Source organism: Tursiops truncatus, chromosome X (genome assembly GCF_011762595.2).
Source record: "Tursiops truncatus isolate mTurTru1 chromosome X, mTurTru1.mat.Y, whole genome shotgun sequence".
NCBI lineage: Eukaryota > Metazoa > Chordata > Mammalia > Artiodactyla > Delphinidae > Tursiops > Tursiops truncatus.
Window position 1 is genome coordinate 84,909,282 of NC_047055.1, and position 27,897 is coordinate 84,937,178.

Consider the following 27,897-nt stretch of genomic DNA (forward strand, 5'->3'; position numbering starts at 1 on the left):
TTTCCTTATATCTAAAATCAGTAATTAATTGTCTGTATTGTCTATGTTGTTTTGTGGATTTAACAGTTTGTATTCCCTTGGATTTGGGGGTAAATTAAGCCAGTTCCTGGAATATAGTTAACATCCTATAAATAATAATGATTTTTCAACTTTCTCTAGAAAAATCTATCATCAAAAAGAGTTTGAGAAAAGACTTTGTGCATTTAGTGGATATGGCATGCTAAAGCCACGAGGAAGAGACTGTATTACAGAGGAGGAGCACCTGAAGCACTCATTTACCAAGTATCTGTCAGAACCACTGTTTTTAAAATGGATATTAATGGTATGCTACCTGCTAATCCCCTCCTTCCTGAGCCAAGGAAGTGCCCTTTTCCACAAAATATTAGAATGACTTGGAGCTGTCTGAATGATGACTGTTGAGTTAGAACAAAACAAAAATCAATTCATATTTTCTTATAGGAACAATTAATAATTTCAGACAAAATACTCCCAAAAGGATAGATCACAGTGTTACCATAGCATTTTGTGCTGTTTTCAGTAGGACTTGGTCTCTGCCATAATTCCAGAAATGTAACTCTGTGGCCTAAGTCTTAATTACGTTATACACTGGACGTTGCTTAAAGTAGCAAAAAATTAAGAATTTTTCCTCTTTTTTGAAATTTTTCTTATTTTCCATAAGTCTTATTTATTCGTTTAAGGATTTGGAAATAAATTTTATTTTTTTGAATAAAAAATGTATAAGTATTCAGTAGGCATCTCTGATGTATCTAGATATGTTCAAATAGAATAACTAGGATGTATATATGACACATACACACATAAAAACTGACACATAAACTGAACTCTATTAGATGTTTTGCTGGCAAAGGAGTTTTATTAAAACCTTTGTAATGGGGCTTCCCTGGTGGCGCAGTGGTTGAGAGTCCGCCTGCCGATGCAGGGGACACGGGTTCATGCCCCGGTCCGGAAGATCCCACATGCCGCGGAGCGGCTGGGCCCGTGAGACATGGCCGCTGAGCCTGCGCTTCCGGAGCCTGTGCTCCGCAACAGGAGAGGCCACAACAGTGAGAGGCCTGCATACCGCAAAAAAAAAAACACCTTTGTAATGAATGAATTTATTGCAGCATTCATCATAACTATAAAAAACTGAAAACAAAAACTACTTACTGCCTACGAATTACAGACCTTTATATTTTTTAATGTGCAAATACACACATAGTTATATACAAAGTATGCTGGAATTTTTTAAATGTTCCGAAAACCAGAGCTGCTAATATCATGGTCTTAACCTGCTGTGGCAAACTCTTGTCTAATATTATCTCCATTCCCCACAAGATCCTGGCAGTAGATAAGAGCATCCACATTTTATAAAACTGAGCTTCAGAGATGTTCAGTGACATAGTATTCTTAACTGGAAAATAAATGCACAACCTAAAAGCTGAGAATTATGTTTTATTCAGCAGACATGCTGAGGACTTAAGCCTGAGAGACAGTCTCTTAGATAGCTCTGAGGGACTGTTCCAAAGAGGTAAGGGAAGAGCCAGGATATATATAGGAGTTTCTGCAAACCAAACCAAAACAAAACAAGAACAAACAAACAAAAAAAAACAGGTAGTCGGAACATCAAAGGATTACTGTTAATTAAAGAAAAACCAGATATCTCAAGTTAATGAATTTAGCACTTTTCTATGTTTGGGAAAATGCAAGAGTCTGGGCTCACTGAAATCATTCCTTTGATATGCACCTTAGCTATCTAGGGCCAATATCCTGTTTTCTACATACTGAATGCCCTCAGGGTGCACCATGGGGAGGGGGGGTACAGTGGCTGATGGCTTAATGGCCACAACATCCTTTGTTTACTGATCTGGCAGGTGACATTCTTTACCCACAGTGTAATCTCACTAAATCCAAAGACTACCCTAGCTGTTCTGACACATAGTCCTGACCCAAGTCAGCCTTTCCCCAAGATCTATGACTCCCCTAGAAGATTCTAGTATGAAGATAATTCTGAAAAGTGATGATTTACTAGTCTTAACTGTCACCCTGCTCTGAGTTTGACTAAAGAATAAGGACACAGCTTCTTTCCGTGGTCCACTCACTCAGAGTTTGCTTCAGCTTCACCAGGTTTGGAAGCTGTGGCTTGGACCATGATTACATGAGTCTAAGGAAACTGGACACGTCCTGGGTCAGTCCTGTGGTTGCTCTAGGGTCTGTTCCAGGGAACCACACTGCTGTCTACCAAGCGTGTAGAGACGCCTTTATCAAACACACATTCCTACTCTAGAATCCAGGAGTCCTCATAAACTTTTTCTTTGGGGCACAAACAACTAGAAGTAACACCCTGAGCGCTGACATTTTCAATCTGTGTGACCTTTAACGAGACATTCAATCACTCTGAGCCTATTTCCTCATCTGTTGTGTGGGGGGCAACAACTGCCTTGCAGATTGGCTCTGAAGATTTCATGGAGTAATATACATTAATTACCTGACATGGTGGAGGAAAGGTGCCAATAAGCAACATAGTTCCCTTCCCTCTTCCTCTTACTACATATTCTATCCCTTGGCTTTAGCTACGAGCTCCAGATTCATTATTCCTTGAATCCCATCTCACCTCAAATCACTGCTGCCTCATTTCCTTGATCTGGCTACTCAGCTTCTGAAACAGAAGAAAGATTTTTGTTAACCCAAAGGCAAAGTTCCTGGTCACAGCTTCAATTTGGAAGGCAATTTCCTGATATGGTTCCCCATAATTTACCACATCTCTCTCTAGTTAAAACTTATGGACATTTACTGGGTACCCACCATGAGCCCTCCCTTGTCTCCTATATTTCCTGCAGATCAGCAGCTCACTCTCCCTTCCTCCCTCCACAGCAGCCTCTAGATCCTCCAGACTCCATCTCCTCCCCCAGTCCTTTGCACAAGGAGGACAATTTCTATCTCTCCTTCAGGCCCCTATCTGCATTCTCACTCCAAGAAACTCAATCACAAAGAGCCCTCTTCAGACGCTCACCCCTTAATAGTTCTCAGGAAGGTGTAGGTAACAATTATTTAATGTTCTCAGAAAGACTTTAAAATATTCATTTTCCTCTGTTCTAGCAAGCCTCAGTGTTGACTGTACAGGCAGTGGGCCACAGGATCTGGGGAGTGGCCTATGGGATGAGGAGCTGCTGAAAGTGTGAAGAGGAGCTGGCCTGAAAACCAGGGAAGTCTGTATCAGTGAGAAAAAGGGGAAAGGATTCAGGGGGAAGTACTTGGGAATAATAAAGTTAGTGACAGTGCACTCCATGTGGGCGTTAGCATCTAAAAACCTTGAGTTAGAGTTCAGGTTCTCCCTTATCCTAGCTGTGTGACCCTGGGCTGTTGCCTAACTTCCCTGGGTCTTAATCTCATCTGTGCTTATGGGAAGAACATTTTTCTAGAAGAGCTATTATGAGTATTGAAAAAGAGAAGATATGTAAAGTAGTTAGTATAATGCACATACTAGCTTACTATTACTTGTACAGAATCTTAATTTCATTTTAAGATATTTCATAACATTATTTTGTGTTCTTAATTTTTAGAGTTATGTTTCACTTTAAAAGATACTTTTTTATTTCAAAAAATGAAAACATTTTAATAAAAGTACAGATTGTGCACAGATAAAGCAAAAACCGTACGACTGACACTTGAATGATTGAGATTAAGGAAAAGCTGCAGTAAATCATTACATGTACTATAAATACTAGCTTCTGTGTGGACTACCAAAGATAATGAGTCAGATTTCTTTGCTCTCAAAAACTCAGCTGATTAGAAAGAATAATTTGCTTGGTACCTGTATGCAAGAGCAAAATATGTGGTGCCTACATCAATAATATCTTCTGTACAATGTCCACACTGGGAGAATGATTTTCTTATCAATGTTACTCACAAAAGGATAACTAATTCAAAATTTAGTGGTGCTTAACAGGATTTAGACAGTGAACTGGATGCTGGGTTTACAAAGCCCAACGAAATCTTGCCCTTGCCCTCAAGGATCTCATAATCTAGTGGGAGAAACAAAGACCTTCATTCAATGGATGAATATTTATTGAGTGAATACAAATGTCAGGAACTGTTCTATAATCAGTATCACACAGCTAGCTAGTGGCAAAGTCAATTTTCAATTCTGGGTCTCTTGACTCCAACCTGCAGTATGTTCTCATTTCTGTGTCCCATGGCTCTTTTGGTTCTACTTAAAATCTGTTGAACTCTCTAAAGAAACTTTTTCTGCTACCTCTCACAGGGGAACCCTGGAGGTGAAAGATCTGCCCAGCTCTGAGTGGCTGAAGGCACTGAGCCAGGCCTTTAACTGCCCCTTTCCAAAATAACAATTGTTTCTTTTTTTTTTAACATCTTTATTGGAGTATAATTGCTTTACAATGGTGTGTTAGTTTCTGCTTTATAACAAAGTGAATCCGCTATACACATACACACGTTCCCATATCTCTCCCCTCTTGCATCTCCCTCCCTCCTACCCTCCCTATCCCACCCCTCTAGGTGGTCACAAAGCACAGAGCCAATCTCCCTGTGCTATGTGGCTGCTTCCCACTAGCTATCGATTTTACGTTTGGTAGTGTATATATGTCCATGCCACTCTCTCACTTTGTCACAGCTTACCCTTCCCCCTCCCCATATCCTCAAGTCCATGCTCTAGTAGGTCTGTGTCTTTATTCCCATCCTACCCCTAGGTTCTTCATGACACTTTTCTTTTAGATTCCATATATATGTGCTAGCGTACGGTATTTGTTTTTCTCTTTCTGACTTACTTCACTCTGTGTGACAGACTCTACGTCTATCCACCTCACTACAGATAACTCAATTTCGTTTCTTTTTATGGCTGAGTAATGGGCAGAAGACCCAAATACACATTTCTCCAAAGAAGATATATAGATTGCCAACAAACACATGAAAGAATGCTCAACATCATTAATCATTAGAGAAATGCAAATCAAAACTACAATGAGATATCATCTCACACGGTCAGAATGGCCATCATCAAAAAATCTACAAACAATAAATGCTGGAGAGGGTGTGGAGAAAAGGGAGCCCTCTTGCACTGTTGGTGGGAATGTAAATTGATACAGCCACTATGGAGAACAGTATGGAGGTTCCTTAAAAAACTAAAAAGAGAACTACTGTATGACCCAGCAATCCCATTACTGGGCATATACCCTGAGAAAACCATAATTCAAAAATAGTCATGTACCAAAATGTTCATTGCAGCTCTATTTACAATAGCCAGGACATGGAAGCAACCTAAGTGTCCATCAACAGATGAATGGATAAAGAAGATGTGTCACATATATACAATGGAACAATTGTTTCTGAAGAACTGTTCTCTTAGCATTGGACCCCATTGAGATGGCAGAAACAAAGAGGCAACTGTAGCTTCACAGCCCTTTATACTGGGTAAAACCCACCTTCCACAGAAGGGCCCAATATTGTGGCTCTCACTTTCCAAGCTCTCCACTCATTCCTAATGTAAACAAAAAGAACAAAGAGTGTTGCTCATCATCTAGTTATGCAAAGGGTTAAGTTGCAACCCACTGCAGTAGCCCACTGACAGTGTGCCCTAAGGGAACTCGGGATGAGGTGGGGGTGGGGGAAGGATGGAACATTCTGTGCTTTGGATACGTGGGCCCCTAGATAGTTAACATGCATATCTAAGGAAGAATTTCAATGACCCCTGCTCCTTGCATCTTCCTATACATAGAAAAGCACTAGAATCATTAACTTGAAGTATATGTTCTTTGTAGTTAGCAGTCATTTTTTACCAAGATGTATGCTTGACTACATGTATTTCCCAGCCAAAAAAATGTGTATGTATCCTGGCTCCTCCCCTACCTCTTCAGAGAAGTTCCTCAGAGCTCTGAGAGGCTGTCTCCTGGGCTATAGTCCTCAGTAAGTCCCAGAATAAAACTTAATTCACAACTTTTACATTGTGCAATTTTCTTTAAGATGACACTAACACAAAGCACATTTCTTATCTGTGCTCTGACTGAGAGTGATCTGGTTCTTTACAGGGAAGCTAAGCCTTGCTGTATGCCTGGATTTTCCAGACATGAATCCTACTGGGAACAGGATGACTGTCTCATTGGGAATTATACCTGCTACTACATATGAAATAAGTGTTGCCATAACGAGTGGAAAGAGGATCAGCTTTAGTGTCAAAATACTTAGTGTAAGTCCCAGCTTTAGCACTATTTAGTTATTTACCCTCTCAGCAACATTGAGAAAACCCCATTGAGAAAAAAAAATTATGTATATATTATATATATACATATATAATACTTTGTAATTATATATAATAAATATATATATATATATAAATTTGCATGGCACAGAGTAGATCATCAAGAAAGGTTATGATTTATTAATCTGTTTATGTTTCTCCCCCAACTAGACTCTTAACATCTTGACGGAAGGACTTCTATATGATTCATCTCTGCACCTCCATACCTAGCACAGCTCCTAACATACTTGGTGTCAGGGTATTCTAGTTGATCAAATACATTCTTGGTCTATTCCTCTGCAAGATAATGTGATTCCATTTGAAAGTGTATCCAACACTTCTATGAAAACTACTAACCCACCAAACAGAAAATTCAAATTTTCCTGTATTATGAATTTTAACTTCGTTATTTTTACTTGAGGCTTTGATTTGGATGTTTCTAGATGTGGACCAGATTTGTTTCTTCACATTCTACACTAGGCTGGGTGATAAACACACCCAACAGTTAAGGTACAATAAAGGCAACTCGACAATATCATCGTTACCCAAAATGTCACAGAATCCCTTGTGAAGGTGAAGATTTTTATCAAAATGGTTGTATGGAGTGATGGCAAAGTAGACTATCCTCTTTTCTGAGTGACTACTTGAAGTTTTATGTATGTTGAGGGAACTGAGGCTCCAACTTTTTAAACAGTTTATCCAAGGTTACACAGCTATTAACTGCTGGGAATGTAATTGGAATGCAGATCTGTATTACGATAAAACTCAAGATTATTCATTATATCCTGCAGAAGAAGGAAACATCCAACACAGCCAACACCATCCAGGGAACTAGTGTTTTAAGCAGATGAGGAACTTATCTAAGTTGTAAACTCTATACACCACCAAAACTGAACATAACCAAAAAAACAGTACTCAGTGAAATAATTCTTTAGATTAGTCATGGTGGTGGTGTAAGGAGCACAGGATAGGGAGCACAGGATAGGGAGCCAGAAAAACTTGAATTCAAATCCCAACTCCACTCTAATCTTTGGTCTCCTTTAATATAATTAGCATCAATAGCAAAATGTTATGAGAATTAAACATGAAGTGCTTAGCACAGGACCTGGCACATAGATTGTTCTCAACCAATGTTGGATGACTTAAACCTGTCCCTTTCCTTCTACTTAGGCAATGTTAAGCATTTACCCCCCGATCATAGATTTAATTTCTACTACAAAAGCAAGTTTTGTGTTATTTTTGTCTCTCTCCCTTGTGGTGAAGCTAAAAGATGGGAGTTAAAGTTCAAAGCAGTTAGCAAATAATATTTAAGCAACATTAGCTAATTATTTAATAATTATTGCAAATTCAGACATTGGAACGCCAAGCTTTTGAAAATGATTTTACTCATCTTAAATTATGCATTCTTTCAATGTCATTCTAATAGGTGAATATTAACATGGTTATGCTGAGTTCTGAAAATAAAATTCCATTGACATTTTGATTGGGATTGTATTAAGCCTGTAAGTTATGGCCCTTGCACTCTAGAAATAAAGTTTTGTCTACCATCATCATTAGGGGACCACCTATCCCATAACTCCCCTCCTGTGTTAGCACGCCTTTCTCCTCTTTCCCCTTCCCTTTGACACAGGTCTTTGCAAAGATTGGAAGGGCATAATGCGTTGTGGAAGTGTTGAATTATTCAATTATAATGAATTATACAAAAGGACACATAGATGAGACATGGGAATCCTGCCTAATGATTACAAGGGATCCCTGTGACACGGCTAGAACCTGGGGACTTTATAATCTGAGAGGGGCATTGTGATTGCTTCCTTATCACCCCAGCTACCACCTCAATCATCCCCAGCTCTGCAAAACTGTCTCTCCATTTATCATTCAAACCTTCTTTCAAAACTCTCAATTTTATCATTTCTTTTTAACTAACTGTTGTGAGTGCCATCATTTCTCTCATTATGCTTTGTATGTGGTTCCTGCTGATACATGTAAAAGTTATTGATATCTTAAATAGTCACTGCTTATTCTAGCTTTTTATAGAATTCACGTATAGCAAGGCATTTTATGTTGTTTCTAATGTGTTTTCCAAGAATACACTGCTTTCATCTTCAAGCAATGATTATTTTTTCTCTGTCCTGAAAGTTATAGGCTTTTTTTTTTTTTTTTTTTTTTTTGCGGTATGTAGGCCTCTCACTGTTGTGGCCTCTCCCGTTGCGGAGCACAGTCTCCGGATGCGCAGGCTCAGTGGCCATGGCTCACGGGCCCAGCGGCTCTGCGGCATGTGGGATCCTCCCGGACCGGGGCACGAACCTGTGTCCCCTGCATCGGCAGGCGGACTCTCAACCACTGCGCCACTAGGGAAGCCCCCTTATTTCTTTTTAACATATTTTTATGGTGGAGAGAATTTCTAAAGCAGTATTAGGTAGTAGGGATAATGAGCATATTTGTCTTGGTCCTAATTTTAATGGAATTTCCTCCAGTGGTATAAAATCATTTTGTGTCTTTTTACAGGAAAAAAACCCAAAACTTCACATCAATATAGCCTACTACATATCTACTTTTAAAATATACATTTTTAAAAAATGGGAATAGGTGTTGTATTATTATTGAGTGCATTTGGAAAATCTATTGAGTGTATAAAATAATTTATATCTGTATAATACAGTCTTCAAATCCAGTTGCACAGTAAATATTTCAGCTTGTTCAAATCACCTTTTATTCTCACTCCATTTAATATTTGTCCTCATATAGGACCCATTTCTCTTTTATATTATTCTTAAGGTATTTTGTTTTTATTACCAGTGTCAATAAGTCATTATTTATGGTATATTGGGAAATACCAATCTGGGAGGAGTTGTGCATATAGATGATTGACCAAGCACTTTGACTAAAAGACTTATTTTCACCAATAACTCTCTTTGTTTTTCTAGATATACAATCAAATTGCTTATAAATAAGGAATTATTTGTTTAACCAGTGTTATGCTTGTTAGTGTACATTTTAATTTTGTAGGGGACCCTATACAGACTGTTTACTTTTCCCCCAAATCTCTACTGTTTATGTTTTACTTTAAAAATTATTATGTTTTTAATCAGAAAAATGAACTAAAATACCCAAGACAAAAACTATATATTTCGTATTTGCTAAAAATGTAAAATATAAAAATATTTACCCATATAAATAAACAGAAAAATGACTGAACAGGAAATATGTGAAAATGTTATGAGTGGTTGCTTTCTTTTCCCCCATTTCTAAATACATTAATGACTTTCCATTCTCAAAACTAAAAATGCTACTAAAATAATAATACTAAGTCAAACAAAAAGTATCTTTCGCAACTCAATAATCTGGCAGGCTGCAACAGAAAAAAAGCTAACATGTAATGTTTTAGACTACATATATTAATCACGCTAACAGACTTTATTTCCAGTGATCTTTGTTTGAAGAGGAATTAGACCTTGGTCCATTCTAGATAGTTATAATGAACCTCCATCAAGCTCCAGCCAGTGAAATTTCAAGCTTTTACTTGTATGAAAAGCGGTATGTGATGAGCAGCAAATGAAATCTGGAACAAGAAAAGGAATGTGACAAAGTCTTTATTTCTATACGTTACCTCCATCCCTCAAAATGGACTTCAGCTGTGATCGTTTTTCTCCGAACCCTGAATATATCACTTGAAATGTGTGATGGAGAAAATACAAAATCTGGAAGAGCATATATGGATTGAAATATGTACTTACCCATTTCTTAAACTCGGAGCAGTGCCTTGCTGCCTCATTTTCTTCATCTGTAAAATGGGGCCAACAATAATTATTAGAGCAACAATGTAATCAGGACCTAGGGAACATGCATGTTTATCAATACTACCCTTGACTATTCTTGAATAGAAGGAAAATATCTAGTAACACAAAACATCCATATTTAGCAAGGACATCATTTTCATACTTACAAATGAACAAGGGAGTATCTGGAAATTCACACATAAAGGACAAACCCATCCATTATTATGATCTCTCAAAGAAATACCTGTAAATAAAACCACCATCTTCTTTTTGCCTGATTGCTCCAATGATACCTTCCCTCTAGAGAGTTAAAAGGTAGAAGAAGTGAGCATACAGAGCACAAGTGGATGGATTTATCTTAGGTGGGAGAAAGAACATCTATTCCACTGTACTTGAAAGGAAGGGAAGATGGATGCTGTGATCAATTTCAAAAAAAGTGGAATTCTCTACCCCTCCCTGGGTTACATCCCTTTCCAATGTGATTCTGAAGCTCCTCACATCAAGAGGTGTAGTCTATTTCTCTACAGCTTGAATTGGGGCTAGCCTTGTGACTTGGTTTGACTAATAAAGTGCTGAATAAATGGTATTGTGCTCATTCTGAGTATAGGCCTAAAGAAGACTTGAGTACTTCGGCTCTCACTCTTGGAACTCTGATCAGTTTCCAGGTGAATAATCCTGGGCCAGTTGGCTGAAGGATGAGAGACCACATGTAGCAGAGACAGACAACCCATCCCTTCTGGGGTCATCTTAAAAACTCCAGTTCCTGGTTTATCTGTCAGTTCACCAGAGGAATATGAATGGGTCCAACTGAGACCAGAAGAACTGATTATTTGAGCTAAGCTTTAATTGTTCACCCAGAGTAAGAAGAGCTAAATAAATGGGTATCATTTTAAGCCACTAAGTATAGGGGTTATTTGTTGTACAGCAATAACAAACTGATACAAGAGTGAATGTGGCAAAGTTTTTAGGTTTGGTTGTGAGAAAATGAGAAGAATTCTACCTGATAGAGTGAAAATTCTGGTTATGGTGGCTTGAAGAGTTTGGCTAATCCTCTCTGCCAAAATCAAGTATAAAACTGGAAAAAATTGTCAAAAGTAATGTAGTAAGTTCCAGACAATTAGCTTTGCTGATTGTAATGTAACTGCCTGACATTAAGCTTTTGATTGCTGAGGCATCTATTTCCAACATCCATCTCCAACAAGCACATTGCCCAATACACAACTAGATAAGAAGCCAGGCCACCTCACCCATTTTAGAAATCCCTGGTTGACCTAGATTACTGACAATTTGAGTGATCCTGCTTTTCCCTTCCCATGCTTTAATACCTGCTCTCCTCTTTTAAATTCACCAATAAAGAGTGAACCCCCGAAACCCTAGGTGCCTCACCCTCAACCCCAAATAAAGGCAGAACTTCAGGTTCAGGTTCTTTCTCTCTCTCTGTCTCTCCTCATGACCTCCCTTTGTGGCCCTGGGTATGCCACGTACCCTCCAGGATTTGTAAGTAATAAACCTTGTATTTTTCGAAGTTCCATGATGGTTACTGCTGAGGTGTGTCTTGCTATCATAATAAGCATCACAAGGGCGATATTGGCTCTGGTTGGGGAAATGTCTGTGGGGGCTCCTAACAAGTAGTAGGGGTCCAGATGAGTGCCCCCAGGCATTTGTAGCTGAGAGCATCACTATTGATAGGCTGAGACCGATACAGAACAAGCAACTATTTTACATCTCTGAAAGTCTACTGAAGGCAAACAACTTACTGAGACACTGCCTTGAAAAACTACTAGAGCTGTGTATAGGAATAGGAGTCTGTGGCCTTGCATGAGGCTATTCCCATACAGCATCTACTTCATTCCCCTTCAGCTATGAAGGTGAAAAGGATAGTTTTACCAAACTATGGGCTGGCCCCCCAAAATTAGCAGCTTTACTCTGAGAGGAAGTAAATTCCATTTGGGTCAGATGGGGAAAAAACAAGTCACCGTTAGCTAACGCTTGTAAACTCATTAGGAAACAAATGGTAAAATCTGTTCATTTGGTTGATGGTGCTTCCCAGAGCAGCTGAGAGTGGAAGCCTTACAACCTCAAGATATTTGAGAACAACCTCTTCCCAAATCATTGCCTGACCACTAAACTATATAGGCACAGGGGTAACCAACAGGAAGACAGAATAAAAAATTAAAATTAAAAACTGAACAGAGATCTCAGTGGCTGCTTACCATGGAATGAGAAATTACAATGCTAAAGCTAGGCAACTCTCCAGAAAAAAAAAAAACAACAACTCATAAATTTAAAACCAAATCCAGAATTGCTACAATATATTATCTAAAATATCCAGTTTACCACCCAAAGTTTTGAGACAACCAAATCGAAAGTGTGACACATACATAGGAGAAAAAAAATAGGCAAAACTTACTCTGAGTTGGCCCAGATGTTATATTTAGCAGACAGATCATTCAAAGCAGTTATTGGGTTGGCCAAAAAGTTCATTCGGGTTTTCCATAACATCTTATGGAAAACTTGAACGAACTTTTTGGCCAACCCAATATAACTACACGCATACAATGGAGATCGGGTTTGGTTCTAGAGCACTGCAGTAAAGCAAATACCACAACAAAGCAAGTCACACAAGTTTTTTGGTTTCCCAGTATATATAAAAGTTGTTTATACTATACCACACTCTGTTAAGTGTGCAATAGGCATTATGTCTAAAAAACTGTACATACCTTAATTAAAAAATAATTTATTCCTAAAAAATTCTAACCCTGACAATGCAGGGTTGCCACAAACTTACAATTTGTAAAAAATGCAGTATCTGCGAAATGCAATAAAGGGAAGCACAATAAAACAAGGTATGCACGTATGCTGAAAGAATTAAAGGAAACAATACTAAAATAATCAATGGAAAATACGATGGCAATGACAAAACAAATAGAGAGTCTCAACAGATAAAGAGAAACTATTAAAAAGGACCAAATGTAAATTCTGGAGTTGAAACGTTCAATAATAAAATTAAACATTCACTACAGGGGTGCAATGGCAGATTTGAGATGTCAGAAGAAAGAGTCAGTGGACTTGACTATATACCAAGAGAGCTACTTAATCTAAAGAGCAGAGAGAATATGATTTAGCAATTCGACTTCTGAGTACTTATCTGAAGGAAATGAAAACATTAACTCAAAAAGAACATTGTAAATCAATTATACTCCAATAAAGATGTTAAAAAAACCAAAAGATACATGCACCCCATGTTCACTGCAGCATTATTTACAATAGTCAAGATACAGAAATAAACAAAATATCTATCAAAATATAAATGGATAAAGAAAATGTGATATATATATATAATGGAATATTATTCAGCCATAAATATAATGAAATCTCGAGGGCATTATGCTAAGTGAAATCAGACAAAGACAAGTACCATATGATCTCACTTATATGTGGAATCTACAAAAAAAAAACAAGCTCAGGAAAACTAAAGAGCTACATGTAAAAGAATGAAATTAGAACACTCTCTAACACCATACACAAAAATAAACTCAAAATGGATTAAAGACCTAAATGTAAGGCCAGACACTATAAAACTCTTAGAGGAAAACATAGGCAGAACACTCTACAACATAAATCACAGCAAGATCCTTTTTGACCCACCTCCTAGAGAAATGGAAATAAAACCAAAAATAAACAAATAGGACCTAATGAAACTTAAAAGCTTTTGCACAGCAAAGGAAACCATAAACAAGACAACCCTCAGAATGGGAGAAAATATTTGCAGATGGAGCAACAGTCAAAGGATTAATCTCCAAAATATACAAGCAGCTCAACATCTAAAAAACAACCCAATCCAAAAATGGGCAGAAGATCTAAATAGACATTTCTCCAAAGAAGATATACAGATTGCCAACAAACACATGAAAGGACGCTCAACATCACTAATCATTAGAGAAATGCAAATCAAAACTACAATGAGGGCTTCCCTGGTGGCACAGTGGTTGAGAGTCCGCCTGCTGATGCAGGGGACGCGGGTTCGTGCCCCAGTCTGGGAGGATCCCATATGCCGCGGAGCGGCTGGGCCCGTGGGCCATGGCCGCTGGGCCTGCGCGTCCGGAGCCTGTGCTCCTTAACGGGAGAGGCCACAGCAGTGAGAGGCCCGCGTACCGCAAAAAAAAAAAAAACTACAATGAGATATCATCTCACACCAGTCAGAATGGCCATCATCAAAAAATCTACAAACAATAAATGCTGGAGAGGGTGTGGAGAAAAGGGAACCCTCTTGCACCGTTGGTGGGAATGTAAATTGATACAGCCACTATGGAGAACAGTATGGAGGTTCCTTAAAAAACTAAAAATAGAACTACCATACGACCTAGCAATCCCACTACTGGGCATATACCCTGAGAAAACCATAATTCAAAAAGAGTCATGTACCACAATGTTCACTGCAGCACTATTTACAATAGCCAGGACATGGAAGCAACCTAAGTGTCCATCAACGGATGAGTGGATAAAGAAGATGTGGCACATATATACAATGGAATATTACTCAGCCATAAAGAGAAACAAAATTGAGTTATTTGTAGTGAGGTGGATGGACCTAGAGACTGTCATACAGAGTGAAGTAAGTCAGAAAGAGAAAGACAAATACCATATGCTAATACATATATATGGAATCTAAAAAAAAAAGTTTCTGAAGAACCTAGGGGCAGGACAGGAATAAAGACACAGACATAGAGAATGGACCTGAGGACACAGGGAGGGGGAAGGATAAGCTGGGACGAAGTGAGAGAGTGTCATGGACATATATACACTACCAAATGTAAAATAGATAGCTAGTGGGAAGCAGCCGCATAGCACAGGGAGATCAGCTCAGTGCTTTGTGACCACCTAGAGGGGTGGGATAGGGAGGGTGGGAGGGAGATGCAAGAGGGAGGGGATACGGGATTATATGTATATGTATAGCTGATTGACTTTGTTATAAAGCAGAAACTAACACACCATTGTAAAGCAATTATAATCCAGTAAAGATGTTTAAAAAAAAAAGCTTATAGGTACAGAGAACAGATTGCTGGTTGTTGGGGCATGGCTTGGTTGGTGGCAAAATGAGTGAAGGGAGTCCAGTTATAAAATAAGCCCTGGGGATATAATTTATAGCATGGCAACTGTAGTTAAGAATACTGTATTCTATATTTGAAAGTTGCTAAGAAAGTAGATCTTAAAAGTTCTCATCACAAAGAAAAAAATATTCTGTAACTATATATGGTGACAGATGCTAACTAGACATTGTGGTGATCATTTCACAATATATACAAATATTGAATCATTATGCTATACATCTGAGACTAATACAATGTTGTATGTCAATTATACGTCAATAAAAAATTTAAAATAAGAGCAGAGAGAATAAAAAATGAAGAAAAATTAACAGAGCCTCAGAGAGTTGTGAACCAACATGTTATACACCTAAATATATATTTAATGGGAATGCCAGAAGGGGAGGAGAGAGAAAGGTGGAAAAACATTTGAGGAAATAATGGCCAACATTTTTGAAATTTAATAGAAACAATATATATAGATCTAAGAAGCCCAATCAACCATGAGTAGGATAAACAGAAAGGTATCCCTACCTAGACACATCATAGTCGAAGTCTAAAATACAAGGAGAAAATCTTAAAAGGAACAAGAGAAAAATGACCACTTATAGTGGAATAACAATACAATAATAGCTGACTTCACACCAGAAACCATGGAGGCCAGAAGATAGTACAATGACATGTTCAAAGTACTAAAAGGAAAAAAAAAAGTCAACCAAAATTCTATATCCAGTGAAACTATCCTTTAAAAATAAATGGAAATAATGACATTGCCAGATAAATGAAAACTAAGAGGATTTATTGCTAGCACACCTGCCCTATATGAAATCCTAAGGGGAGTCCTATAAACTGAAAGGAAATTATATCAGGCATTAGCTTGAAAACATAAGATGCAATGAGAAGCACCAGAAATAGTAAATATATGAGTAAATACTATACACAGTATTTATACATATATTATATATTTTTTTTCTTAGTTTCTTTGAAAATATAAGACTGTTTAATGAAAAATTACAACGTTGTATTTTTGGGTTTATAACATAAAGGTAATACATATGAAATAATAGGACAAAAGGGTGCTATACTGGAGCAAACTTTCTATACACTACTGCATTTAGATTAGTATTAATCTGTAGTAGATTGGTTTAATTAAAATGCATATTGTAATCCTCAAAGCAACCACAAAGAAATAACTCAAAATATTTCAACAAGGATGAATCTCAAAATAATTATCTGAGTGAAAGAACCCAGAAAGAAATTGCATGTGTCATTCCATTTATATAAAACTAGGAAATATAAACTAATAAAAAATAATAGAAATCAGATCAATGGTTGCATGGGGATAAGGAGTGGTGGGAGGAGTGAGAAAGAGACATGAATATATTCACTATCTTGATTGTGGTAATTGTTGCAAAAGTATATACATATGTAAAAAGATCAAATTGTATATTTGATTTGTATATGAAAATTATACCACAATAAAGCTGTTAAAAAATAAGTATGAGGGAATTTTATCCATAATGTAAGTGTTTTTGAACTGGATTGTGGGTGGTAATGTTTGTACAATTGTAAACATTTCCTATAAGTTCTCTAAATTTAGAGTTACAACGGGTAAATTTTTTGGTATATTAACTATAATGCAGTAGAACTGTTTAAAAAATTACTAGATTTTTTTCCTCCTTCCTTGATTAAGTAGTCAGGCTTATATGTTACGATTGAGGTGGAGGTGATTAGTGAAAGGAAAGGTCTGATGAGAGGTGAGAAGTTTTGAAAAGCTGTGTGCAGGATGGAAGAGAGTACTTACTACAGAAAAGCAGAAGGCCTTCCAGGCGGCATTTAGGTGAAGCGCATAAGAAGTGCTCCATGAATGCCAACTATAAGGGAAAAGGATGCACAGATTCATTTACACAACAAATACTTACTGAGCACCCAGTATATAACAGGCACTCTGTTAGAGACACTTTAATTTCAGTTACTAATTTCTGCTTCATTCACTTAGTGTACTAGATTGTTCACTTTTGTAAACCCTAAATGGCTGTTCTAGTACTAATTACTGTGTAAAGTGAATATTTCCCTTTATCTAGGTATCTGCCTATATATATACTGCATTAACATATTATATATGTTATATACTACATATAATATATAGGAAATACTTTGAGCATTTTGTTTTGTTAATACATTAATGGTTCAAATATATAATCTCATGTGTGTATTACACACATAAGTATGTTATAATAAAATAACCTAACCAGTCTCTTCCCTAGAAATCCATCATTTTGCATTCCATCAAAATGTCAATCTTTAGCTGCATCTTTTTATCCATTTTTAAATTTTTCCTGGTTGAATAGGAAAAAGATGTTGAATTATTCATATATATGCTAGCACCCACCCTCAACCAATCATTTGGTCCCAGCAGGAATAGAATTCCTCTAAGATCTATGGACCTCACATTCCTGTATAGTGAGGATTTGGGGCTTCTCGGCTGAGAAAGGCAGACATAGACTCTGCTTTTAGGGAATTCACAGTCAGCTGAGGGGAGGCAGACCACAAATAATCTTCAACTGTGATGAGTGCACTTTGTGATGAGCAGAATTCGGTGAGCTCTAGCAGCATATGGCAGGGGACTATAATGCTGCTTAAGGGTATAAGTCTCCCCAAGTGACCAGTAAGTTCAGATTTAAAGGATGAGTAGGAGGTAGCCCAGTGGAGAGTGGGTGGTGAGTTGTCCAGGCAGGGAACAGCATGAATGAGATCCTGGGGGACAGAGAGAGCACTGAAGGAGCAATCTTCTTCACTAGCCCCAGTAGCAGATGACAGAAGATATTGGTGTATGCAGCTGCACACCCCCCTTCAAAATTATCAGGGCCCCAACTGCTTAATGTGAATAAGTTAAAGAACATGGGTAATGAGCCAGACCACTTGGGTTCAAATTCCAGCTTCAGCCATTGTTGGCAGTGGGACCTTCAGCAAGTGACCTGAGATGCCTCAAGTGCCTCTGCTTCCTCTATTGTGGAATTAGGAAAATCATTGCACATACCATATGTCAGAAAATAGTTCATCATGTTCCCATGAAGATTAAGTTAGGCATCAGGCAAAAACAGAGATTTTTAGCTGTTTTGCCTTGAACGTTTTCTCCTGGTCAATTTTATACTATCCTGAGCAAATTTAGTTTTCAAATTTATAGGTAAGCAAAGCCAAGGAAATGTAGCTAGTATCTGTGCAGTAAAGGAGATGAAATGATTAAAAGAGTATTCATTCTTTAAAAAAATAAGATAAAAACCTGGTTTTGAAAATAGTAGCACTTATGGTAGCTATTAATCCAACTATATCAATAATCATTTGAAATGTCAATGGTTTAAATATACCAATAAAAAGAGTGGATAAAAAACAAGACACAACTATATATTGTCTACAAGAAACCCACTTTAAATATAGAGACACAGGTTAAAAGTAAAGTGGTGGGAAAAGGTCTACCAAACTACAACTAATCAAGAAAGCTTAAGTAGCTATATTAATAGCTATATTAATAGCTATATTAACAGCTATATTAATTTCAAAGGAAGCAAGCTTCAGATCAAGGAAAATTATCAGGGATAAAGAGGGTCATTACATAATGATAAAAGGGTCAATCCTCAAAGAAGACATAACAGTCTTTAATGTGTATGTGCCTAACAACAAAGCATCAAATATGTGAGGCAAAAACTGACAGAATTGTAAGAAGAAATAGATGAATCCACTATTATAGTTGGAGACCATATAACTGACAGATCCAACAGGCAAAAAATTAGTTAGGACTTAGTTAAACTGAACAGCACCATCAATCAACTGGAATGAACTGACATTTATATAATATTTTGTCCAACTGACAGAATTATAAGAAGAAATTGATGAATCCACTATTATAGTTGGAGACTATATAACTGACAGATCCAACAGGCAAAATATGAGTAAGGACTTAGTTAAACTGAACAGCACCATCAATCAACTGGAATGAACTGACATTTATATAATATTTTATCCAAAACCAGAATACAGAATACAAATTCTTTTCAAGTTCACATGGAACATTCACCAAGACAGACCACATTATGTACCCTAAAACACACCTTAACAAATTTTAACAAATAGAAATCATACAAAGACCACAATGGAATTAAACGAAAATGACCACAATGGTATTAAACTAAAAATTAATAACAGAAAGATACCTGGAATATCCCAAAATACTTGGAGATCACTTCTTCTAAACACACTTCTTCAACACACTTCTAAATAAATACTGAGTCAAAGAAGATATATCAAGAGAGATTTTAAATCATTTTGAACTAAATGAAATGAAAATATAACTTATCAAAATTTGTGCGATGCAGTGGAAGCAGTGCTTAGAGAGAAATTCATACTATTGAATGCATATATTAGAAAAGAAGAAAAACCTAAAATCAATAATCTAAGTCTCCACCTTAGGGAATTAGAAAAAGAAGAGCAAATTATATTCAAAATAAAAAGAAAAATAATAAAACTTAGAGTAGAAATCAGTGAAATTGAAAACAGGATATCAATACAGAAAATCAACAAAACCAAAATCTGTTATTTGAAAAGGCCAAAATAATTGACCTGGTTAAACCTCTATCCAGGTTAACTAAGAAAAAAAGAGAGAAGACACAAATCGCTAGTATCAGAAATGAAAGAGGGGCCATTACTACTGATCCCATGGACACTAAAAGGAAAATAAAGGAATATTATGAACAACTCTATGCCCACAAATTTGATAACACAGGTGAAATGGACCAATTCTTTGTAAGACACAATCTACCAAAATTCACATAAGGATAATTAGATAAACTGAATAGGCCTACATCTATTAAAGCAATTGAATAAACAATTAAGAGCTTTCCAAAACAGAAAGCACCAAACACAGACTGGTTCACTGGTGAATTTTACCAAGCATTTAAGAAAGAAATTATACCAATTCTCCATAATCTCTCACAGAAAATAGAAGCAAAGTGAACACTCCCTAACTTACTCTATGAGTCCAGCCATTACGTTAACACCAAAACCAAAGATATTATAGGAAATGGAAATACAGGTCAATATCTCTCATGAGCATAGATGCAAAAATCCTCAACAAAATATTACAAAATTGAATCCAACAAGTATAAAGAAATTACACACAACAGCCAAGTGAGACTTATTCCGGGTATGCAAAGCTGGTTCAATATTTACTAATCTGTTAATGTAATCCATCACATCAAGAAGGTAAAGAAGAAAAATAATATTGTCATATCAGTAGATAAAGAAAAAGTATTTGAAACAATCCAATACCCATTCATGATTAAAAACTTCAGCAAACAAGGAAGAGAGTGGAACTTCCTCAACTTGATAAAGAATAACTACAAAATCCTACAGTTAACATCAATGACAAGAAACTAGATGCTTTCCCCCTAAGATAGGATGTCCACTATCACCACTCTTATTCAACTTTATATTGGAAGATCTAGCTAATGGAATAAGACATAAAAGGAAATAAAAGGTATATAGATTGGGACAGAAGAAATAAAACTATCTTTGGTCACAGATGACATGATTGTCTATATAGAAAATTCCAAAGAATCAACAACAACAACAAAAAAAACTGGAACTAATAAGTAATTATAACAAAGTTTCAGGACACAATGCTAATTTACAAAATTCAACTGCTTTCTTATGTACAGACAATGAACAATTTGAACTGGAAGTTAAAAACACAGCACCATATACAGTAACATTTCCCTCAAAATGAAGTGCCTAAGTAAAAAATCTAACAAAATAAGCACAAGATCTATATGAGGAAAACTATAAAACTCTGATGAAAGATCAGAAAAGCGCTAAATAAATGGAGAAATATTCCATGTACACGTATAGGAAGACTCAACATTGTCAAGATGTTAGCTATAGATCAATCAAAGTAACAGCAAGTTATTTTGTGGATATTGACAAACTGATTCTAAAGTTTATATGGAAAGACAAAATACCAAAATTGTCAACACAATACTGAAGAAGAACAAAGTTGGTAGCTGACTTTACCCAAGTTCAAGACTTACTATAAACCTACAATAATCAACACCTTGTCATATTGGCAAAATAATAAACAAATAGATCAATGGAACAGAATAGAGAGCCCAAAAACAGACCCATACAAATATAGTCAATTGATCTTTTTTTTTTTTTTTTTTTTTTTGCAGTACGCAGGCCTCTCGCTGTTGTGGCCTCTCCCATTGCGGAGCACAGGCTCCGGACGCGCAGGTTCAGCGGCCATGGCTCACGGGCCTAGCCGCTCCGCGGCATGTGGGATCTTCCCAGACCGGGGCACAAACCCGTGTCCCCTGCATCGACAGGCGGACTATTAACCACTGCGCCACCAGGGACGCCCAAGTCAATTGATCTTTGACAAAAAAATCAAAGGCGATTTGATGGACAAAGGAAGTCTTCTCAACAAATGATGCTGGAACAACTGGACATCCACGTGCAAAATAAATGAGTGGAGACACAGACTTTACATCTTTCACAAAAATTAACTCAAAATGGATCACAGATCTAAATGTAAAACATGAAACTATAAAACACCTAGAAGAAACCATAGGAGAAAATCTAGGTGACCTTGGGTTTGGCGATTACATACATACATACATACATTTATTTATTTAGTTAGGCTGTGCTGGGTCTAAGTTGTGGCATGCAGGATCTTCGTTGCCACATGCAGGATCTTTAGTTGTGGCATGTGGGACCTAGTTCCCTGACCAGGGATTGAACCTGGGCCCCCTGCATTGGGAGCATGGAGTCTTAGCCACTGGACCACCAGGGAAGTCCCTGGCGATTACATTTTAGATACAATACCAAATGTATGATCCATGAAAGAAAAAACTGATAACTTAGACTTAATTAAAATTAAAAACTGTGCTCTGCAAAATACACTCTTAAGAGAATGAAAAGATAAGCTGAAGACTGGGAAAAATATCTTTGCAAAACACATAGATCCAATAAAAGGCTGATATCCAAAATATACAAAGAAAAAACTCAACAATAAGAAAACAACCCAATTAAATATGGACAAGAGATATGAACAAATATCTCACCAAACAAGATATGCAAATGGAAAGTAGGCATGTGAAAAGATGCTCAACATCATATTTATTGAGGAAATTGCAAATTAAAACAACGGGAAACCGCTATAAATCTATTCGAATGGCTAAAATCCAAAACACTGCCAAATGCTGGCAAGGATATGGAGCAAAAGGAACTCTCATTCATTGCTGGCGGAAATGAAAAATAGTACAGCCAATTTGGAAGACAGTTTGGCAGTTTCTTACAAAACCCCTTAGTATTTACCCAAATGAATTGAAAATTATATCCACACAAAAATCTGCACACAGATGTTTATACTAGCTTTATTCATAACTGCCAAACCTTGGAAATAACCAAAATATCCTTCAAAGGTGAATGGATAAATTGTGGTACATCTATAAAATGGAATATTATTCAATGATAGAAAAGAGCTATCAAGCCATAAAAAGACATGGAGGATCCCTAATTGCTAAGTTAAAGAAGCCAATCTGAAATGACTGCATATTGTATGATCCCAACTATGTGACACTGTAGAAAAGACAAAATTATGGAGAGAGTAAAAAAATCAGTGGCAGCAAGGGGTTTGGGTTGTAGGGGGGAGGGAGGAAGGGCTAAAACAGGTGGAGCACAGAGGATTTTCAGGCAGTGAAACTACTCTGTATGATGCTGTAATGGTAGAAAAATCTAATACATTTACAAAAACCCAGAGAACGGTATAATGCAAAGAGTGAAACTTTATATAAATTAGAGACTTTAGTTATTAATAGTATATTAATATTGGCTCAACAATTGTTACAAATGTACCACATTAACTCAAGATGCTAATAACAGGGGAAGGGGGTTGTGAGGGGTTATATGGAGACTCTGTAATTTCTGTTCATATTTCATAAACCTAAAACTGCTCTAAAAAGATTATTAATTTTTTAATATAAAAAGTTACTTCCATACAGTATCCGTCTCTGAAATGTTGGTCAAATACTTTCATGCATTCCACAGATTATGAGTGTCTGCTATCTTCCTGGCACCATTCTCTCTGTTCCTAGGTTTCCCTATCTGAACAATGGGAATGATAATAATAGCAACTATCTAATAAAGAATGAGAAGCAGTTTAGAAATTTTGAATTAGCATCACATTCTCTGTTTTTAATGTCCACTGTGCTTACTTCTGTCATGTTGTCTTGATAATAATCCAGAAATTATCTGTTTCTGTGTTTTTATGTTCATTAATCTGAGAAGTCGCTGAAAAATGGGACTCAGTCCATGTCACACGTGTTCACAGAATTTGGCACATAGCCTGGAAATGTGTCCAGCAGGTGCTCAATAAACATTCGTGGTATAAATGTGGATGACACATGATCTGATAATCACCCAATAAAACATGGCTATTTTTTATGAGCCATTTGTTCATTGGGGAAAATCCATGATAAATTACTGAATACAGGATATCACTGTACTCAGTTTACCCTCACTTAGAGAAAGTTTATGTACTTGATCATTGCTCTGTTTTGAGAAATATCTAGTACCAGCACATTCTGAACTTCTTAACATATGATTTCACAATGTACTTGGGACAGTCTGTTATTTTCTGACCGTCTGATCTGAACTTACAGTTGGACTTGATTTGGTAATTCTCCAAAAACTTATCAAATATAAACTGATTAATTTTTAACATAGCTTCTCAAGTAGTTTTTACTTTTTGGATGGAGAAACAGTTGAACAAATACGTGTCTGATAATTAAATTATTTAATTTCACATAATAAAGATATATTTCATTCAGGTTTATACAGATAAAAACAAGGATGTGAATTCAATGAAGAAATCAATGGTCATGTAAAGGTGAAGTCTCTGACCTTAACAAGGAAGAGACAGCTCTCCTGCCCTTATCTCCTGCCCTTATTTTGGGATACTCCTTCTCTGCCCATTTCTCCGGTCCACTTTTCCTGTGTCCCTCCTTAGTATTTCCACTGTAGTATGTACAGATTTATATCTCAGAGTCTACAGTTCCTTCTTTTATCATTTGTCTGTCTGTTTCCCACACAAGATGGTGAAATCCATGATTATGATATACCATATTTCATTGGTCTTTGCATATCCAGGGTACAGAACACTTCTGGAAATATGGTGGGAATAACTGAGTATTTGCTGTCATAACAAATTAATATTTTATAGAGACCACAGATTGGAAAGATACCCACTTCCAATAGGGACTTGATACAGTAGATGTTATTTTTGCAGACACTATTTCTACGACTTCTGAGATCAGGTTCCAAGCAGACCACTCTGCAACTGTGAGCCTTTCTGGGAGAATCTCATCAACAAAAAAATTTTAGCAGCCCTACATGGTAGCTAGCAACACCAAAGGCACGATCCATGAAATAAATAACTGATAAGCTAGATTTCATTAAAATAAAAAACTTCTGCTCTGCAAAAGACAATGTCAAGAGAATGAGAACACAAGCCACAGCCTGGGGAAAATATTTGCAAAAGACACATCTGATAAAGAATTGTTATCCAAAATATACAAAGCATTCTTAAAACTCAACAAGAAGAGATCTGTTGTACAACACAGTACCTATAGTTAACAATATAATATTGTGTGCTTTAAAATATGTTAAGAGGATACATCTTATGTTAAGTGTTCTTACCCCGCACAAAACAACGATAAAAAATACACAAAAGAGCACAAGGAAATTTTGGGGTGTGATGGATATGTTTAATACCTTGATTGCAGATATGATATCACAGGTGTATACGCATGACCAAACTCATCAAAATATATACATTAAACATGTGCAATATTTTGTATACAAATTATACCTCAATAAAGCTTAAAAAATAGCCTAATATAAAAAAAAAGATATGAAGAGACACCTTACCAAAGAAGATGTACAAATGGTAAATAAGCATATGAAAAGATGTTCAACAACAATGAAATACTATTACACACCTATTAGGATGGCCGAATCGAAATACTGACAACACCAAATGCTGGCGAGGATGTCAAACAACAGGAACTCTCATTCATTACTGGTGGGTACGCAAAACGGTGCAGTCAGTTTGGAAAACAGTTTCGCACTTCTTAAAAAACTAAACATACTCTTACCATATGATCCAGCAATCATGCTCCTTGGTATTTACCCAACTGAATTGAAAACTTATAAACACATAAACATCTGCATACAAATGTTTATAACAACTTAATTCACAATTGTCAAAACCTGGAAGCAATAAATGGTCTTCAGTAGGTGAATGGATAAACTGTGGTCCATCCAGACAATGAAACATTATTCAGAGCTAAAAGGAAATGAACTCTCAAGATATGAAAAGACATGAAAGAATCTTAAATGTACATTACTTCATAACAATAAAATTACTGTTTTTAGATTTCAGCCTTAGACATTTCCATGCATTTTCTCAGATATTCAAATCCCCGTTTTCTTGAAAAGAACACTTCATCTCAGGGAAGTTAAGTGACTCACCTTCTTGTGGATTCTGCTTTCCAATTTCCCACCTCAGTCCCCAGTCTACATCTCATTCTACCTCCAGCCATTACAAACTACTCCTACTTCCCTGAACCCAGCAAGCTCTCTCTCACCTCCACATCCACTCTCTCTTCTGCACACACACATGATGGATGATTACCTATTTGATAATCAAGCTATAACTTTTCCACCATATTAAATCTTATCTATCCCTTTCTTCACTGTCTGTCTTTTCACACTACAATGAAATATTGATGAACATAGGGGATCTGACTATTGTGCTCAGAGCTCTGTCCCCCGAGATGGAAAGGCCTATAGTAAGTGATCCATAAATATTTGTTGAATTAAATGCCTGATCCTTGAAGCAGTCTCGGATATGCAATCTGGTGCCTATGGGTCTCCCACCTGACTCTGGGAAACATGGAAACTGGACAAGTTAATCTTTCTGGGAAGGCCCATTGTCCAAAGAGGCCAATACAACTTAAGACTTCAGGCTTCTAGAGTCAGACCAGGATGGAATTCCACCTCTATCTCTTACTAGTTGTATGACCTTGGGGATGCTTCTCTACCTTTTTGAGCCTTAGTTTCCTCCTTTCCTTAGTTATCCTAATGAGATATTTGAAACTGCTCAACACTTCCATTCATTCAGTCGGCAAACATTTGTCGAATGTCTCCTATCGGACAGGTACTGTTTTAGGTGCCGAGAATAAGTCATAAACAAGTTACATCCATCAGCTCACAGTCTAATGAATGAAGCAGACAAACAACTGTTCACAGCACAGTGCTCTTAGGGCCATGATAAGGGAGGTCCTGGGTGCCAGAAGCAGGCTGTAGGACTAGCTGGTGCTCTTCACTTCATGTCCTTTGTTTCTAATACTGAAGTGGTGTCAGTCACCAAGGCCTGAGGCCTGCTTCTGCGATCATTCTTCATGTTTCTGTTTTTGCAAGCTCTGTGATGCTGTTGAGTTGGCCTTGACTTGACAAGGCTACTATTGTAAACCTGAGGGTTTTCCCAGAGGTATCTCTTATTGACAGTCAGAAGTACTTGGTAGTAACAAAAATGATGATGAAAATAGCTACCACTTATTTTCAAATGGACTTATAGATTCTTATTTTATTCACTGGGTGATAAACCATTATTATTATTATTGTTTTTATTCTTTCTGATGCCGAAATTATGCTATTTTTTAAAAACTACCTGTGTGCCAGGCACTGTACTACATGCTTCATTACTGTATCTAAACCTTACAACATACCAATAACAAAACCCCTGTTTTTAGGAATTCCCCGGCGGTCCATTGGTTAGGACTCAGCGCTTTCACTGCTGGGGCCTGGGTTTGACCCCTGGTCAGGGAACTGAGATCCCACAAGCTGCGCAACACGGCCAAAAAAAAAAAAAATTCCTATTTTTATGCCAATTCCACATATTGGGTAATGAAGTTAAGGGAAATGTAGGGGGGTGTAAATTCATACTGCCAGTAAGAGAACAATAGTTAAAAGCACAGACTTGATTCTAAATACCATTCTACACAAAAGAAACCAGAGCTCCTTGGGAAATGGCTGATTCCAGGGCCAGAACAGGGAAAGTACAAGAAGAGCCAGGAATACCTTGCTGTACCAAAAGAAATTTTCAAAGAAAAATAGGGGTACACCTAAAAGGATACAGGAACAAGATTTACGGGGCTTCCATTGTTCCACTGACCAAATCTGGGCAAATTGGAGCATCAAACTGAATCGCGATGGTAATGGGTTTATATAGCCAGTGAATAAAATATATGTCCATGAGCTCATAGGATATCAATGAAGACATGAATAATTCACAAATGAGGGTCAGAGAAAAGCTCTTCATTGCAGAAGAATCCCAACTAGTAAATGGGGGGGAAATGATGGAGTTGGAAATGCATGATTTTTCAACCACCATTCATTAGTGGGTTTAGGGAAGAATCATCAATGATGGTAGAACAGGATATTTCCATAGTCTCCAAGTATCCCCCCACAATATATTTAAGTGGACAAAGGGAAAATAATCACTTTAGTTTGGGGTAACCTGGTGAATACAACCTTAACCAAGTGATCAACTTTAACCTCACCAGTACAGAATAAATAAATAGCATGTGCCGACTGATATAATGCACTGAGAAGGATATACTATCACTTTTGTCGTTTCCCTGGCAAAGATACACAAGCTGAATCT

General features: G+C 37.0%; 1 long non-coding RNA gene across 2 annotated transcripts; it reads right to left on the reverse strand.

Moving 5' to 3' along the window:
- Positions 1 to 853: 853 nt before the first annotated feature.
- On the reverse strand, positions 854 to 27,686 carry LOC109551253 (uncharacterized). 2 transcript variants are annotated; one of them, XR_012329395.1, is made up of 5 exons: positions 25,169 to 27,686; positions 9,988 to 10,034; positions 5,439 to 5,494; positions 2,612 to 2,656; positions 854 to 1,073 (listed from the first exon to the last, which is right to left on the reverse strand). It is a non-coding gene; the product is annotated as an uncharacterized lncRNA (long non-coding RNA). The 2 variants fall into 2 exon arrangements; XR_012329396.1 differs by lacking the exon at positions 5,439 to 5,494 and having other exon boundaries at positions 25,169 to 27,679.
- Positions 27,687 to 27,897: the final 211 nt, after the last annotated feature.